Source organism: Ischnura elegans, chromosome 9 (assembly GCF_921293095.1).
Source record: "Ischnura elegans chromosome 9, ioIscEleg1.1, whole genome shotgun sequence".
Classification (NCBI taxonomy): Eukaryota; Metazoa; Arthropoda; class Insecta; order Odonata; family Coenagrionidae; genus Ischnura; species Ischnura elegans.
In genome coordinates this window covers 54,895,813-54,916,047 of record NC_060254.1, presented here as the reverse complement: position 1 = coordinate 54,916,047, position 20,235 = coordinate 54,895,813, and positions in this window count along the sequence as shown.

Sequence of the window (20,235 nt, the reverse complement as noted above, 5' to 3'; positions counted from 1 at the left end):
AAAAAAATTCTCTGAAACGTAAATGAGAAAAAATATACTGGGTACTTTTCCTCAATATTTTTCCCCGAACGGCTCCAGCACCTCTATTCAAGGAAATCCGTAAGAGAATGGAGAAAAGAAGAAAAACATTCAGGCATGAGTAATGAGTGATTTGATGCCCTGAATTCAGTTCAACATAGCATTGATTCAAGTCGTTTATCGCTCGGAGGAAAGACGAATTCCTATGGCAACCCGTTCGGTAAAATATCTCTCTTAATTTATCGTTTCTGTCGGAGCTGAAAATGTAGTGTGGTTCCAAGATGACGTTCTCCGTTTATCCTGCGATATATCTCTTCTAAATTACTCAAGAACCCTAAGCTAAGCACGAAGCCTCCGAGTTTCTGGCGGCTTTATTTATGCAGAGGACCGCGAATATGCAAGCGGTGAACCTTAACCGGAAAGTGTACTGTTGTGGGCGAATTTGTAGCAGCATCTATTTAAGTTTGAACTAGGATCCTCGGAATAAATACAGTAGGTGGGTTATAGATCTGCAGCGAGGAGGAATACATTAAGGAGGTCCCAGTCCGTACCGTCGAAGTTCTATTTATACTGCCAATTTGCGCGCATTTTAAACATTTTAATCTCATGATAAATGAGGTTGTCTCTAGGCATGACCTGGTGGATTTGCTATTCATATTGTGAATTCTAAATGTAATCATTGTGAATGAAAATCCAGGACTGCGTCATTCCATATAAATGTATTAAACCGACTTAGGTTTCGTAGCACGCCATCGACAGTTATACTCACACTATGCTGTATAGTTATTTTATTTTAGCAATTCGTGATTTCCACAGTTTGTTTAAAATTACTACCGGCTCCGGCTGTAATGCTATCATCAAGTACATAAATACCCGTTTAATTATGCTTTTGATACCACTGTGTTTTTGTACTTGATAATGGCATCAGAGCAAAAACTGGTAGTAATTTTGAAATGAAGTTTGGAAGTCACTAATTCGTTTTCATTACTAATATGGAGCCTTTCCACCATGTGCAAGCTTCAAGTTTCGATTAAATTTACTTAAATATTTATCACATATTGCTACAAGTAGGCTATCGCCTGGTGGTAGCATGTTGGGCACATGGTACAGGTGGTGCACACAGTTGTAATGCATATTGCGAGTGTATCCCTAATGTTGACGTACTGTGTCGAAACATAGGTCGGTTTAATTATAGGTATGGAATTGCGAAATCCTGGCTTTTCATTCTCAATTTTAATCTTATATTTGAAAAACATATACAGCGCGGGGATGAGTGCACATCGATTTATTTATTCTCAATATTCCAATAGAATATTTGCGCTCGGTAGGAATAGCTTTAAAATCTATGAATTCGGAAATTATCTGAGGACCCCATTAAATAATTTCAGTAATAAATGCAGATAATGTTTGGTGGTGTATACAATTTCGTATTGACAAAGGGATACGAGTGAGTCCCTCATAAGTAGATATATATAGATTCAGTTATTCGCTTGAATCCCTTTGCCGAAACAATATTGTGTGCCCCGCCTACCATTATCTCCAAAATTATAAAACTGCACTTGTACCTCTTGGTTATTAGACCCCACGTATCACAGCGAACATAAATTCGGCAATCCTCTTATTATTACACCGAATGATATCTTGGTTCCCCACGAAATCAGGATATTTTATATCTTAGTTAGTGACTTTTGTAAAACCATTTAAATGACAGCATAATCAGTAGCCGCCAGGAGGATCATAAATTGTAATAATCGCTCCTATAACAGTGTGAGGCATTATGAGAGACTACCTCCACCCTTACTCACATGGCCTGTTCTTCAGCCGCCTCGACGCGGGGTGCGAGAGCGTTCCACTCCCCCGGGCGACAGGAATAACGCTCGGGGGAGCGCAATATATTCGGGCCGTGCGATCAAAGGAACGACCACGCAGACAAATTAACAATTCCGTTGCGTTTCCCCGGCGTATGGCGTCATGGAAGGCTATCTAGGCTTCCAACCCAGTCAATGATGATGATCGAGCTGCCGACGTTCGGAAACCAAGTTGGTTTCAATCCCCAGCGCTAGCGGGGGAAACAGATATCGTATTCCGACTCATGAACCGACTTCCGAAACTTAGAAAACTAAAAAACACTAAGCTACGAGGAAAGGGATACCCTAGATGCGATACGGAAACGACAGAAAGCTCTGATAGAGTACTGAACGAGAAGGGATTGTTACATCTGACAGTACGCACTGGTATGAACTCTTATTTTCATGTCTTTGATCCACAAGTGAAGTTGCTTTTGAAGATAAAGTATCCTGTGTTTATTTTGTTGCCAAGGTTTTTTGTTTGGTCTTGCTGACGGGATTGCTGAAAAGAGATAGAATGCTACTTTTGTGCATATTTTGTTGCCAAGGTTTTGTTTGGTCTTGTGGATGGGATTGCTGAGAAGATATAGAATGCTACTTAAGAAAATAATTCCGTTCTACAAATTAAAATTAATTAATTTTGTTGAAAGACGTGGTATTGTCGCAGTGGAAAACCCGAATACCTTTCCAAAACACGGGAAAGCATTTTCAACCAGTAACAACGAGTTCTATGCCATCGTGAACGTAATTGTCATCGTCCCTGCCGTAAGTAATATTCTTTGCCAACAGTGATATTATAGTTGCTAACTATGCTTAACGTTTTCGCTTGCATAGAAGCTTAGGGGATGGAATTAATTGTGGAAAACTTGGTTAGTGTCTCTGTTTAATTCATTCAAAAAGCATATCACTATTCATTTACACAATGTGGAATGAAACGGTTCGACTTTTAATATGATTAGCCGGCCTCGGTGGTAGCGGGTTAAAGGCCTCGCCTGCCAAACCGAGGATCGCTTAGCGAGTCCCGCCTAAGTTGATAGCCCCTAATCATGGCACGGGTGTTAGTGATCGTGCTACGTTGTTTATCGTTCTATTGTTCCGGTGTGAATGCCTTAAATGCGCTGTTTTCGAGGCGATGAAAATATATATTTTTAAAATAAATGAAATAAAAACAGGTGATTCCTAGATGACTCACTCAGAGAAGATAATAGGTTAGTGGTAAAAGAGACTGCCAAATGTTCTCTTTGATACCCTTTCATTTTTGCAGGTAATGAGAATCACAAAACTAATATTTATCAATTAATTTAGGTTGCTGTACTAAAAACACAATTAAACATTGCTTTCCAGCCATGAAAATATTCTTATGTGCTACGGATTGTAAGGAGCCCTCCAAGAATTTAAATGAAGAACTTATCGACGACGAAAATCTGAGTCGCAATGTAAATAAGGGGAGTCTTTGAAATGTTAATGCAGGTGTTGCAATCGCAACAGACTGGAAAACATTCCATCGTGTAGTATTGCCTTTAACCAAAGTATCGGTAAACGGTCCCTGCGGTATCTGCTGCAAAGGTCTTAAATGCGCCGTTTAATGTGTTTTCGAGCCGGTGAATATAAATAAAACTTTCATAAATATTCACTCAGTTCCACGGGACAAATGGTATGAAATCAGTCACAAAGGGCTTACAGAATTCCTAACAGTAACATAGTCCCGTTTTCTATAAACATCCGTATAAAGGAACTACCGAATACTATGTTCCACGGAACAGATTGTGTGGAATCGGTCGAGGACGGTGTCCATTCATTCCACTGAAGTTAAATTAAGAAAGAAGAACTTTGTACTTTCACATTAATATTTATTCACGACCATGTTTTCAACGTTAGACGTCATCCTCAGGTGAACTCTACAGAGGTCCATCACATCCTTTTATACCAGGCAAGGAGGGGTAGGGAGGAAGGTAATTAGGTTGAACGGATGTTCTCTGTTAACCAATCCGTTCAACCTAATTACCTTCCTCCCTACCCCTCCTTGCCTGGTATAAAAGGATGTGATGGACCTCTGTAGAGTTCACCTGAGGATGACGTCTAACGTTGAAACCATGGTCGTGAATAAATATTAATGTGAAAGTACAAAGTTCTTCTTTCTTAATTTAATTATGAATCGCTTTCACCAAGTTACGCCTCAAACAATTAATTCCACTGAAGTTATTTATTGCTATTCATACGAAAAGTGAACCTGCATTGTCTAGAAATTATTTAAAAGAAAGATCTCGTTCTAAGGAGCCAGCGACGCTTTTCGTACGAATTCTTATTCACTGCAGAATTATGTAGGGCAGAAGGGGCAAACATTTGGTATTTGCCTTGACTTCATAATCTCGGGTGTTTCCAACGGTAAACATATATACAGATAATGAGAATCACAAGACCACTACCTTACCGTGAACTTATTCGCGAGCAATGCGTCCTGTAGTAACTAATAGTTTTTGACAATAGAGTTGTTATCTATTTATTTGACTTGCTAATTTTGCCTGCTGTATAATAGCCCACAGTATGACAATATTACAGTCGAAATGTCAGAGAGGACCCATATACTTTTTATTGACCTATCCTCAAGTGAAATAAAAAAAACAACCATATTAACTTAACGGTCAAGAAACATACTCTTTCCACATTAACACCTACATTCCTCGCCCACCATGTCCTGCACTTCGTGGGTTTTCCTCTTCTCTGTTAACTTCGCCTTCTACATTCTTATTGAAAGAAACACATGTAATTTTTCACGATTATAAACTTGTACTCCCGACCTAGGTTTCGATGTTATTAGATCATCTTCAAGGTACAAAATAGTTTGTAGAAGTATATGATAAACTTTTTTGTGCCTTTAAAATGATTGTTGTGTTGTAATAGTAGTTGCAATAGAGTTGCACAAACTATGTTGTACCTTGAAGATGATGATGTTGTAACACCGAAACCTAAGTCGGGAGTGAAAGTTTATAATCGTGGAAAATTTCATGTTTTTCTTTCAATATGGAAAAATTCCTTAAGCTTAGTTCTTCTGTTTTTATTCCACACTAGCAGGCCCCCCGGCGTTGCAAGGGAAGGATAGCGCCCACAGAAATGGGGAAACTTGGAATTCGTGGTCACGTGGCAGGATTTTTAGGTAAAAGAACAACACCGGTATGTTGGCGGTACACTAATGAGGGGTTGAGAAGCCAAGGGGTACAAGTGATTTTTTCTCAACAGACTTATGGAAAGTTAATTGTTATGGTAAATACAAAAAAATTCGGTTACCAATTGATACGAGTGAGTCTCTGTTCTGTGCTGACATCTAGTGGAAAATCAAATGCACTACTAAACATCTAGTTGCTCTCATTTGTTTTCTATACCTAATTTCTATACTTAACTCAGTGTAGAAAAAAGAAAACACTTGTACCGTTTGGCTTCTCACCCGCTCATATGTAACAGCGAACAATGGAAAAAATGATTTCCGTATACCGCGCACGGGATCAGCTTAAACTCCTTTTCTGTGTCCGTATGTGCCAGAACCAAAAACGTCGTGTGACGCATACCCCATCGAAAAGATAAGTACCAACAGGATTAATAGTTCAGTAAAGATTCCTTTGAGTTATGTTTTTCCTATGAGCTTTGTGTCAAGAGGTTTGCCTACCACAGAAGTTGTATGACGTGACGTAACAATTGGTATTGAGAAATTGACGCAAACGACACGTCGCGACGCAACCGAAAGTAGCAATACGGGGTTTGGGAGTATGAATTTCCCCTATGTACTAACTTTGGTAGCAATCCGTGCAGCCGTATGGAAATGCGTAGCGGACACAAAAAACAGACATCCTCCTTTACATACATAAAAGATAGATTCTTCTCCCTAGCCACATCTCGAAGGCTTCCAGTCTCAGTGAAATTCAAGGAAAATTAACTTTACATTAAATTTAAAAATGAATTCCGCACTCCAGGATTTCCAGGAACCCTAGAGCGAGCAACAACCCCCATACCTACTCGCATGGCCTGTTCTTCTGACCCCTCCCTCCCGCTCCCCCACGTTAAAATCATTCCACTCCCAGCGAGATGACTTCCGTTCACTGAGAGTTCAGGGCCATGGGGGTTTATTCGAGGAATGAGGCCGACGGATATGACGACACATTACTCCAGGAAAAAATCTGAAGAGTAGTCAGATGTGAACTTTAAGAGGATGTATCACTCCCACTGGATTGGTGATCTTTTAAGGCTTCGTGGATAGTTACCTTTGACTTATACCACTACTTTTTCACATAAAGCGACCCGGGTTTCGAAGAGTAAAGCTGTGTTTACACTGAGTAATTATATAAACAAGTCATATGTAACATATTTTACGAAAAGTTACAAATCCATGTAATGTGTTACATGTAACATTCTACGTGTTATACAACAAGTCTTTGGTTTCCTGCTTCGTTCGAGAAACCAATAGCTTGTTGTATAGCACGAAGTTTTGTTTTATAACAAAATATTATATGTAACATGTTACACAGTTTTGTAACTTTTTCGTAGCACGTGGTATGTGTAGCCTTTTATATAAAATGTTACTCAGCGTAAACTCAGCATAGAATCATTATCAGGTGTAATTTCTTATGTATTTATCTCAGTACTGTAACCGAGTTACCTAACGGAAGAAGAGATGAATTTTGATACGTACGCCAGAATAAGGGAAAAGGATGGTTTAAAATATTCGTTTATCAGAGTATTGTCCTTTATTGTCCTGTATTCGTTTATCAGACTATTGTATAAAATATTTTTGAATTCCAATTTGAAACGTTTTGAAAAGGAAAGTCGTGATATTGAATTATTGCAGAATTTTTAATGTTTAATCAGTGTCTTAGAGTGTAGGTCTTGATATATTTAAAAATTTTAACGTTATTTAAGGTATATTACTACACCTTTATCAGGGCTTTTTGCATTTTTAATGGCATATAACTAAATAAACCATCAATAAACATTGTAAAAACCACTGATAAAGGTTTAAAAAAATAGCGAAATGTTGAAATATTGGGGAAAATGCCGTTTAAAGTACGAGGAATTTAATTATGAGGAAAGAAAATAATCGTGAATTTTATGATCAATGTATGAAGAAAAGAGCAGGTTAGAAGGTATAGATATTCAAAAATTATACTCTGAATTCTATCTATTGAAGACTAAAGTAGTGAGGGAGAGATCAAGTCAAGCACAGCTGCGGGAAAGGAAACATTTAATAAGAAGAGAAAGTCGTTATAGAGTAGTGTATCCATATAAGTGAGGACGAGATTGGTGAAAATTTATTTCTGGAATGCAATGTTGCATGTATGCGAAATGTGGATGCTTGGTAGAGGCATAGATAGTATGAGACACTTCTTAGACGTGGGTATGGAGGAGGATAATGAGAGTGAAATGGGTAGTTGAAGTGAGGAATGAGGAGGTGATAAAAAGAGTTAAGGAGGAAAGAATATTATTGAAAGCCATACAAAAGAGAGTGAGAAATTGGGTCGGGAATATTTTGAGAGGGAAGGTTATTTTGAATACAGGACTCAGGGGAACAATGGAAGGAGAGAAGAGGAGGAAGAAGACTGAAAATGACATATGAAGTGAGGACAAAAATGTGATTGGGAGAATACCAAGTAGGAGGGCCGGAAAAGGAGGAGATATAGGTTGTGGAATGAAAGCTTTTGTGTTTGGGATTTGTCACAGGTCAAACAAACATTTGATGATTATGGTTAATAGTTTTCATCTCATGCTATCATAATGATTGCTAGAACCATGAAGGAATGTGGTGGCACTGTCTGATCAAAGGCCCCCTGATTCATATCCTTGAAGTACGAGGAGATGCAGAGAAAGGAGGGCTTGGTGAGTTCTAGCTCTTTCAGAGTCCACCCGCAAAGATTCCTAACGTGTATTCGCCACGATAGGTTTGCAGCCACCGTAAATATTAGATATTTGACTTCACCTGCCGACTTCGCGTGAATGAATGCGTGAACAACACATGAATGGGGATTTTTAGACACCCACGAAAGAAGCAGCATTAATTGCTACCGCAGTAGCAAACTGAAATTCATTACATGAGGACGCTTCTTTCAATGAAAATCTCACCTTTTAGCCTCCGAATCGCGGCGCACACTGTCCAGTTGGATTGCATAACGTACAGAAAACATATATAACAAAATCCACCGAAAATCTGCGAGTATAGGGGATGTATTTCTTAACACTAAAGGAGGACTCGCCATCACGCGACCGGTAGTATTTTTTCTTTTTCGTATTGCTTAGATAAAAGTTTAGATGTAACCAACAAATTTTCAACATTTGAGGAGTACACTTTTTCAGCGTTTAACTGCACATGAAACTTTTGCCTCATGATTTTCTTTGGAGTGAAATTTTAGTACTTGAATATCAAGATAAATCTTTACAAGCCTCTAATCTATCTAACCCTAAATATTCGAGAAAAAAGGGTAAATTTTAAACAAGAAATGTGTCTGAAAATCACGCTTAAACTTGTCAGGGTACAAAGAATATACCTTTTAATATATAAATGTATCTAATACATGAAAATATGCAACTAATATGTTCCCTGATCATATGTTTCCATATTTGAAATACAGTCTTAAAATGAGGAGTCATATAATAACCTATAAATGTATCATGAAAAGCAGAATAGGGTAAATTTTAAACAAGAAATACGTCAGAAATGCAGACTATTCGATTCCATCCTCCATAGATGACACATGCGTCAGGTCTGACCAGTCTTTGGTGACCTATAACTCGATGAAAACTTGTGTTGCCATACTGAAAATTTTAGTGTGTGTAGAATAAACTCTACGCAAATTTTTTTCTGTATCTCAAATTTAAAAAAATTGTACCTCGAAATTCTCTCAGATGCATTTCTTTATAATATATACGATAAAGGCAATGAAGGATGAGAAAGGGAAGAAATATTGAGGCGCAAAATTTTTGATTGAAAGGAAAATTGAGCGGTCAAACAAATCTTATGATTGATGACAGTTAATGATTGTGAGGTAATTTTTTATATTTGTGAAATGTACAAATTTTGTCAAAGGTCTATCCTGTAGACCCTGAAAATTTCAACATAATAAGTTTCAGATGAAAAATTCCTCACCAAAAACATTCGGTCGAGCGGGTCCTCATATTTGCACCACTAAGAATGCTTGGCGCAAATTGTGGATGTACTTTATTCGAATGAAGAAAAATACTTATGACTTTTTTCACTAAAAAATACGCGCAGAAAAAATAATATCGCAGAAAATAAAAAAGGTTGGGCTGTTTGTTTCCCACGGAGAGGGATGCTTGTCTGCCGGGGGTTGTCCATTATTAATCAACAAGGTTTAATTTTTTTTATCCAAAAGATTCAGCAAATACCACAAAGTATCGCCAGAAACCACCAACTTCATTATTAATTAAATTAAATTTTCAAATTTCGCGAGGTAATTAGCATACAATGAGATATTGTGGGCTTATCTAACGATCTTCTCATTAATATGGCTATAGATTAGGCAATTTAAACACCGTATGAAGCGTCCATTTGGCTAAAAATAGAACACTTTTCACATCACCAGCAGGAACACGAGATTAAAAATTAAACTTTTTGCAGGTTGCGTAGTCTCTTAGCTGGGCGGCCATTTCGCCGGGCCCGGCGGCCTTCTCCTCTCGAAGTCCGGGCGGATTTGGATACTCGCTCTCGGCTAAAAGGGGCGATACACGCTTCATCAAAGACCGCTTTGAATTGTGCACTACGTATCGAAATATTCATCTACATACTATCACGAAAGTCGTCTCAAAACGCGAATGTGCTCCAAATCCATACGAATGTGGAAGGCTTACGGTTTCGTCACTTTATGGGAATTTTTCAATTTTAAATATAACCGTATTTTCTCCTGTACTGCTTGCCTCCGTGTATGACGGACACTTTATTTACAGGGCATTACATTTAGCAAAATGATAACTTAACAAGATAACGAGTATTATTCTTTTATATTTTCAAATCTTAAGCGTCAATTCAAACGCTTTACTTTGTGCGCTAGGCTTAGATTGCTTGAGAAATTGAGAAAAGATATCTTTAAGACCGATATAGAGAACATCATATCCCCACTATATTTTCAGAGCCCCACTATATTTCCAGGTCCGACAGAAGCGATAAATTAAGAGGCATATTTAGCCGAACGGAAAGGTATGGGTGTTCGTTTTCCCCCCTAACATTTGAGGACTTCAATAAATGCTAGTCATAATTTCGTTTGAGTATTTGCTTTTTATACTATGTAAACGGCTGATGTCATAACAGCCCCAGCTACACGCCTTTTTAGGTAGCTTGCGGGGTAGCATGTGGTGCAGATTATACGGAAATGGAATTTTACATTTTTAAATAAAAGATGGTAGCACTTTTCCACAATATTTTGATGCTTACGAGGCGTTTCGGTTCACAAATCCATCTGGTACAAGACACTGTCTCACATAAAAACACCAACTTTACACTTTTGAGAGAGGGTTGGGGGAGGATTTCACATGCTTGAAGAAGGGGTGGGAAACAGGCGTACAGAGGGGAGACAGTGAGAAAAGATACAACTATCACAAGATCACTGCCTCCACTCCGTGCGCCTGTTTCCCACCCCTACCTCAAACATGCGAAATCTTCCCCCACCCCTTTCTCAGAGGTATAAAGGTGATGTTCAAATGTAATACAGTTACTTGTACCGGATGATGGCTCTGTGAGCCGAAACGCGGCGTAGGCATTAAAATATTGAGGAAAAGTGCTACCATTTATTATTTAAATACGTCGAAATTTTACCAAATAACGCCTGAATCTGTTGAAGTTATTCGGAAATGATAGCATTTGCATTGATGCAATGAAACCATAATTCACTGATTACCAAGTGAAAAATACCTCTCTTTTACATTAGGCGGTAATCAACCTCATCAGTTTGCTTGCGCACCATGCACTTGAGATAAACAGCGATTATTGCGGCTATGGTGGGTGATACCACCACTAGGCACTGAAACCGGCAAGAAAATACAAAAAAGAAACTTTTCTTTTTTGAAATTGCTCTGTTTTAAAAGAAATTGTTCGACCGGAGCTTGCTGATTTCCTCGCCATAATTTTTCCTGCGTATGGATTTATTTTATTTATCGTGTTTATGTATTTAATGCGGTCCGTAAACAACACAAGGTAAATTACAAAGGACACCTATTTTTAGAGAAAACAATTAACAAATTGTATATAAAATTTAGATAATCATGAGAAAAAACAATAATCAGCAGTATTATCAAACAATAACAAAGAATGGTAGCGTCCATAGGGTGGAGTGAGGAGTGGGGGAAATTTACGATGGAGACGGTGTAAGATAGATGAGGGATGAAAAAGAGCATGAAACTTGCGAGCACATTTTGAATAGGAGTTCATGAAAGAAGGGAGTCTGAATAGAAAATAACGTTTAGAGGCAGAAATCCATACAGAAAGGATACCATTACACACGAAGATACTTGTGTGATTCGTGCTTCCTCATTTATGGCGCTTAACCCGTTGTTGATACAACTGGAAAGGAAAACTAGTTGCCTAAATAGATGATAAAATACGGTAATTCGCTTTTTAACAGAAATTGTGGCCTAATCTAACTATCTTCTCATTGCTATGGATAGCTTAGGCCATATAAAACGTTTTAAGTGTCCATTATGCTGAAAACAGAATATTCATCACATCATCAGCCGAAGAAAGAGAGTGAAAAGTCATGCTGTTGCAGCCATGGTAAAATATGAAACACCAATAGTAATTTCTGCATTTTAGTACACGACTCCACTATGGTTTCCGCACTATTAGTTCATTATCAAGGTGACGATAAAGTGTCGACACCATTGTTGGTAGTGGAATTGTGTATTACAATGTGGAAATTAGGTACTACTGGTGTTAAAATCTTATCATGGACACGAGGGAGGACGCGGGATCAAGTTCATAAAGAAATTCGCCATCATCACCATGGTTTTACTTATACGTAAGAATACCAACATGATCATTGTCGCAAGATGATGGCCATATGGAAACTGTACCCATTTTGATACAATTTCTCTGAGTGCATTTGAATTGGCGAAGACATAGGAAAGCATCGTCTCCTAAGAGTAAATAAGTCCAGTTAACAATGTCGATCGATGGAAACGACACGATCGCATGGATGATTAGGGTTGAAAGAGCAAACTAGAGGACTCTGTTGCGATATGGGTGACAATACCTGGGTCTTGAGAATCCTTCATTAGAATGCAGATACTCCCCGACTGCCGAAATACGATCAGTGATGTGACGCATGACGACGGACCCAAAAATAACCGGGCACAATTTTTAAAAAATTCAAAATTTAATTTTTTTGTCTCACAAACTTTGGTCACCTTAATATTTCTCTCCATTTACACTGATACATTGATTAAAACGTTTTTTCCACTACGCAAAACACCTTTGGTACTCGTCGTTTCCGATGCCTTGCAGCGCCGCCTTCGATTTTCTTTTATTTCCGTAATATAACCAAAACATTTCCCTTTCATCACCATTTTCATCCGGTTGAACAAAAGGAACTCAAAAGGTGCAAGATCTGGTGAGTAGGGTGGGTAAGGAATCAGTATCACGCAATATTTTACCAAAAACTAGAGCCGCTGCAATCAGCAACACGTGCCGCGTTTGATCAGAAGGCAACAAGCGGGGGATGAATTTCGCCGCGATTCGTCTCATTTCCTAATCTTCAGCTGAAATTCGCTGTAATCAGCTCCACAAATGACCAGATTGTTCAGCGAGTCCGTCAATAGTACACCTCTTATCCTCGTAAGAGTTTTTTTCCAGAATTTCATCAGTTCTGAACCAAGAAGGCCGGTCCGAGTGTTGAATGTCTTCGATCGACATGTTACCACGTTTTTGAATTGCAAATACCGCTCGTGCACCTGAGTTATTTTTGAAGAATGTTATGTAGACAACATATTAACCGTATCCGACTCAATTTTACCAAGCAGGGACTAATATTTCAGCCCTGCACGATGTTCTCGCATATCATCCATTTCAAAAATCGAAGAGGTCAAATAACTCTTCGAATGTAAGCTGTCACAGGGGCTCGCTGCAACCGTCTAAAGCCACGCCGTTTCGCATACTGACTAAGAAATTATGAAATAACACCCATCTAGTGGGAGAAGCCCAAAATATAAGAGCGACGCGCGCAGCGACATCCATCCGGTTACTTTTGGGTTCCCCTCGTATATCTTGTTTTTACCAGGCCAAGCCTAAAACGATTATATATGTTGTTGTAGGATCCATGGTCTCTTTAAAGATAGCTTAGGTGCAATCGTAAGATATAATTTAATCATTAAAACAATCACATTTCCTTACGTTTCATGCTGTATTTTGTGATATTTCAACCTTTGAATTTAGGAAAACAATTAATTTTATCACTGTAAGGGGATGGGGGAGTTGGTTCACCAGCCGTTGACGAAAATCAAAAGAATATATTTGATAAAAAAGAGTTGATAGAGAAAATAAGAGCGGAATTTTTTATTCTATTTTTCATTTTGTATTTTACTATAATTGTAGTAATAAAGGTCAACGACAGCACCACAATATTATATTTCTAGAATTTGTTCATTTTCTAATGTTTTTGGAAAGAGCCAGTTTTTTTAACATAATTTTTGTTCTATTAACGCCCAAAATCTATAAAATCTAATTTTATTCATTTGCTTAGTTTAAATTTACGGCCAAACTTTTCTATAAAGCGGTTCTCAGTCTTGTTACCTCTCCTTCACCTTAATAAAGTGTCCTTAACGAGGTTTTTCAGTAAGCACCCACATAGCGAAAGGTACCTCACTCGTCAAGCCAGACCTCTCTATTCTTTACGAAGAAATTCCAGCCCTGAGGAGATTTCGCTCGAGTTTGTATATCCATGACGACGGATGACTTTCTCTTCGGTCCAATCATCTTCGTCCGCCTGCAATTTCAGGAAATGAAAAGAAGATGCTGTTTCCGAAAAGTTTTTCCATCGGAGAAATGTAAATTCAAGTCCACAAACTTGGTTGAGAGGATGCCATTCTTGGAGATTAAATATATTAGACTCGAGCGAAAAAATAAGGAACTCCTTAGAGAGAAGGCTCTGTTTTACCTTATGCTATTTTATGTATATTTTTTTATCCCAAATATGAGAAGACCGTTTGCCCGTCAGACAAACAGTTGCCGAAGCAGTGTTTATATCTTAAATAAAATGTGGAAGTCAAAAGTCTCTTCATTGCTATTATTGAGCCCTTCCACCACGGCATAGCTTTCAATTTCTATTTTATTACTCCTAATTCATTTTCTTCACTAATATTCATTATAATTACGGATAAATTATTTGCTGGTTCAAACCTCTTTCGTTCCCCCCCCCCCCCCCAGAAAAAAATCCTGTATCCGCCCTTGAATGTAGCTGATGGTGGATTGACAGCCGAAACAGTGTTTATATCTTAAATAAAATGTGGAAGTCAAAAGTCTCTTCATTGCTATTATTGAGCCCTTCCACCACGGCATAGCTTTCAATTTCTATTTTATTACTCCTAATTCATTTTCTTCACTAATATTCATTATAATTACGGATAAATTATTTGCTGGTTCAAACCTCTTTCGTTCCATTTTAATCGCTTCACTACTTGCTGATATTAAAGCTATTGAAACGGTGCGCCATAGTAGTGTCATACTACTTTTTGAGTTCTCAGTGAATAAATGCTTCAGTGGGGTCGTTCACTAATGCTAACTTGCTACCGATTATTATCGTCAAGTTTAAAAAAATTAATAATATTCCAGATCTCGATCTTTCGCCTACTTTTGGAGCTATTCGTGGAGAAATATAGTAGATGAGTTGATGACGTCACGAGCTCTTGCCAAACGGATCACCACTAATCCTATCTCTCAGACATCATTCTTGCGTGGTTCTTTGTTGTTTACACTCATTAGATCGACTCCCTCCTTTAATGAGGGGTTCCCTCTGAACGAGTAAATGAACTCAACTGTAATGACGTCACCATCCAAGAAAAAATGGGGTGGAAACTTCGCGTTTTTACACGATTTTTCTTAACTTGTTTCATCTTTTTGTCTGTTTCATCAATAGAATCTAATAAACCACTCCCCATTGAAATATCGGCTTAAAATTTGCGCTTACGCTTGCTTCTGCAGTACAATATTCAGTAATCAGTCATTTGTCATTTTGTTCCATTTTGCTCTGATTTATTTATTTTCAACGCATATGCGTATAAAAGAAGTTGACTCAGGTTATACTTTGAGGAACTTTTGTAATATTGCAATGGTAAAACATAAATTCAGGAATTTTTCACGCTTTCAATTCAGGAACTTTGAAAATGACGGTCGCCAGACAAAGCCTGGGTCGGTGTAAGTTAAGTTAAAAGAGTGAATCATTATTAAATGAGTGTTTTTTCCATTTTTATACATAGAGAATTATTAAAAAAGATAGGTTATTGTAACATTGCAATTTGTACTATTGAATATTTACCTTTCCGTTATTACGTGACCTTTGAAAATAGGATTCGTCAAGCGTATTGTGGGAAGATTTTCGGATGAGAAAGTAAAGGAAAGGTGCTATTTCGCTCTCGTCCGACCGCACCTTGAATAGGCAGCGAGCATATGGGATCCGGTGCAGAAAGACTTAATCCGCGAACTGAATAAAATTCAAAGGAAGGCTGCGCGTTTCGTCAAAAACTGCAACGGTCGTACAGACAGTGTTACCCAGATGTTAAGCGAGTTAGGCTGGGAGCCGTTGGAGACTCGGAGGCTGCGCGCTAGGCTTAAATTGGTTGAACAATTGAGAATGGATATCTTTAAGTGCGACACAGAGAACATAATATTAGAGCCACACTGTATTTCCAGGTCCGATAGAAGTGATAAATTAAGAGAGATGTTTTGCCGAACGGATAGTTATGGGAATTCGTTTTTCCCCCGAACCATAAAGGACTTTAATAAACGCTAGTCCCAACTTCGTTTGAGCACTTAAATTTTTTTAGCTGTAAACGGCTGGTGTCCTAACACCCCCTGCCACACGCCTTTTAGGCGGCTTGCGAGGTATTATGTAGATGTAGATGTAGACCTGAGATTGGCTATGTAATCGCCTAGGATAGTTACATTTTCCAGTGTTAGGGCATAGTAGCATGAAATTATTCATTTTTTCCTATTTTCTTCACAGGAATTAGGATTTACAGAAACAAACTTGCTATTTCTCAACACCGACATTCAAATATTTTTAATGATTTAAATGCACTAACAGCTTTGATCTTACACAAGAGCAAGTGCATACATAGGAGCCATAATTAGGTATTCGGCATTTCCAAAAATCCTACCATGTGACCATGAATTCCAAGTTTCCAACTTCTCTTGGTACTATCCTTCCCGAGCAACGCCGGGTGACCTGCTAGTAAGGGATAAACATTCCTTCGTTCTGCTTATTTTGAATAATTTGGATACGAAGTAAAAACAGGCTCTTAGTTACCTCCCCTGCACCCCTATTTTCTGATCCCTCATAAGCCTCGTCGGCTCCTTCAACCCAAAACCAACCCCTACCTTCCCCCCTCGCACACAAATCCGTCAATCGATGAAAACATCTCCCAACACCCCCCAGGGCTGTGGAATATTGGAATCTCAGGACTCAGGGGTCGTTCACCAATTTTCTTTTATCGTCGATTGGTATGGTTTGAAAAATATAGAGATCAGTAATAATCCGTCTATCGAGTCGTCGCGAGGTAGAAATAGAGGTCGAAGCGAAGGTCGTGTCACCTACTTCTTAAGATACCACGAGGGTCACTCCACAACTAATGTACCCGAATTTCTGACACCAAAACGTTTATTCTAGGCACTTCCAAGTTTTACAGTCAATTGACACATCCTATAGGAACACCATGTCACTTTTCAATGTTTTATCCGTCCTTTTCAATAGCCTTACGCTACCTTGAAACTAAGGCGTGTATTCCTGTTCGGTAAAACTCTGACTGGGCGCGCTGAACAATGAGAGATGTTTGTGCAGTATGGGGTCTACCGCTGCGTCCACGATCTTCATCATTGGCCCGTTCCGGCGGTTTCGAAAATGCCTACACTTAACTACACAAGTGAACTTGATTTTTAGTTTATAACAATAACATTTATTCCCACATACGCCCATGCAGACAATTACTTCTACTCAGGGAAGTAAGGTAGCCCGTAAGGCAATAAGTCTGCAATTAGGCTAACTTCAATATTCTTAAATGCGGAAATGAAAAAAAAACATGTTCATTACTTAAATAAAAACATTGAAAGGAATTTTGTGAGCAAGCATAAATTAATATCTGCAGTGACTGTAAAATGAATCACAAAAAAGAATATGCAACACATATTAAGATAAGCATAATACGCACAGTATACAGACCCTTTACAATAACGTTTCAATACCATCAAAAGTTATTATGCATTTTTTATCAACCTTATGTATTTACCGAAACACCTCCAAGTTTGGAGAATAGCGTTTATGCTTCGGAGACTGCTAGCTGAGCGAATTCGTATCGTTGGGCTACTAGATGAGCGGATTTGATTCCGTGGGCGATTGTTGAGCGTTTTTGCAGTGGAGGTATCGAATTGGTTTCTTTAATTGTAGTTCACTTTATGACGAAAGGAAAACGATCTCCTATGGCAATATACGAACTACCTGCTACGGAAGAGACACCTAGTGGTCATCGTCGAGTTACAAATAATGAGTTTCAATGTCATAAAGGTGATGAATTCTATGTCTCTTCCATCGTAGTTAGTTCATAAATTGTCGTATGAGATCGTGGTCATCAAGTAGACTCTAAATCAAGTAACCTTAATTACCGAAGCCTAGGGGACTCAATTAAAGGAGGCCCAAGAGCATGGCGATTAAGCGTTATATCTGTTGCCGTTTCGCGCGCATTATGTTCAGCGGCGCCACTAGGCAGCTGTATCTTGTTCAGTGTGAATTTCGCAATTAATCGTTGTGGAAGTGGTCATTTTTAGTTGGCAATCGTATCGCATGCGTTCAGTGTGTGGTTTACACGATTTTTTGATTCGCTTACGTATTGCCGTGTATTTCCTCGTGAAAAGCGGATATCGATGACTGGTAGCGCCGCGAGTGGCGATTTTGAAATCTGATTTTCAATGCGCGCGGAGCGACAAAAATTCTAGCGGAGGGCTTTGCAATCCCCGAAAGTAACGTTTGTGACAGAACCTTTTGAAGATGGGGTATATAAAAGATTCTACCAAAAGGAGTAAATGAGCCAGAATGTAAATGACGTTTCCCACTCATGATAACTGGGTTGTAACAGTCGCGTTTTCTGATTGAAACATACGATTGCATGGCTGAATAGAGAAGATTTTCCCCGTTTTGGCTTATCTTTCTTTCCTTTCTACCTAATTATTTTAGTGAATTGCGATTTAGGGTCTGTGTGAACTATCCCGTTGTAGATTGCTTCGGTCGGGTAGATAAGGTTTCGGCTATCACCTTCTGGCTAGAAATCTCAAATAAAACGTAAACAAGAGAGCACTTAAGGTGGATTAACAGGACCCAAAATATGTGGAAAGTATTAAATAATGCCCCAAATTAAATTTTGGCTCGCGAATGATGCCTTATTTGAAATGAATTGAAAAAAAACTAACTCCAGCTATTTTCTTTGGCTGCGTAGATAAATCAACGTTATCAAGTATATTTCAATTAATACCGGTTAAAGTTTGAATATTTTTGTTAATTTATTAAGAATAGGTGCAAAGGGAAAAGGAGAACAAAAAGGATTGAGTAATTACGAGAAAATTACGAAGGCAATAGTGGTTAAGCATGTGCCATAGTAAGTGGAACGTGTTGGTTATGTTCAAAGAGCTTTCTGTAGAGGGCGTTGATACATATAGGTGAAGTAAGCAGAATCCTATATAAACTTATCAAGGCCGCGATTCACCATGGAAATTTGACGATATTTCATTAAATGCTTGAAACTCCTTCTTCGTGAGCATAAAATTCAATGAAAATAACATTTACTCACCCTTACTCAATTAATCACTAATCACTCACTGTTTTATTCGGTGGTTTTTCAAATATTCTCATTACTTTTAACTGTATATACATGAAAAATGGTGGAGATATTTTTCAGCAAAATGCTATACTTTTGTGGAAAGAAAAAGTAGTTTGATAATCGATCAATAAGAGTAAATAACCGGTTGGGCTGATAAAGTTGCTCGGAATTTTACTAATTAATTATTATTCCCATCATAATTGCCTAATTCACTGAATTGAGCCAGAAACTGATGAGTCATTACTCCTTACCCGTGACGTCATACTCCTTTCCCGTGACGTCATTTCATTTATCGCTACTATGGCATTAAATTGTTAAATTCTCTAATGTTTCCCCGCCAAATCAAGGAAGGAGATGACGTCGTCACGACTACCGTGCATTACCAAACTTATCCACTCTGTTCTTTAGTAAACCGACAGATTTAGCCCTCCCCCAATCTTTTCAATATACGTACATCTTCCCTCCCTTGATTTTCTTGATAGTTATACCTATCTCGCGCGTTGATTCCCCGCATTCATCAATTTAAGCCCTCCTTGTTATATCCTCAAAGGAAGGCCTTTTGTGTCTCAGGATGCGTCATCAGGTTTAAAAGACCTATTCAGCCGGAGAATTAAGGGATACACGCCCTTTCTCGCAGGCCACCTGTTCCCTCCCTTGAAAGACCATCGTGGCGAAATCTTTGAGAAATCCTTCTCTCACTTTTCGCGGAAACTCTCGCGACGGATTACAAAAGGGATGCCTCTTCAATGGAGACGGTGGGCGAATGAGAACAAAAGAAGGGAGCCGGGCGCGAGGAGCGAAGGAGAGCGGATTTATTGTTGAGCGCCCGATGAAAGGGTAGAAGGAAACATAAAAGCAGGCTTCCCACGATCATCTTTCGCGTGATGATCAATTGTTTAAAGTCGCACCTGACTCCCTCAAGCGTACTTGTGCGGTACTAACGCGAACAGACTGCTTAATTCTGGCTTACCAGTTGAAGCAGACTGCCATTGCAGTAGATCCTAAACGAGATTTCGCTACTAATACCAACACATACGTGTCTCGTGCGCGCAAATACCTTTCGTTATGCCAGCTAGGTAAACGTCATGGTGGTGAAGGAGTAATATTTTCATTACCTCTCATCTTTGCGAGAGAAAAAAATTAAATTTTGGCTCACGAATGGTGTCTCATTTGTAATGAATTAAAAGAAACAGCTTCATCTATTCTAGTGTACCAGGAATAGCCACGGTTATAACTTTATTGAGTCACCCGCAATGCACAAATGTGCGAAAGTCCACAGAAGAAAAATAATTCGCCTTAATTTGGA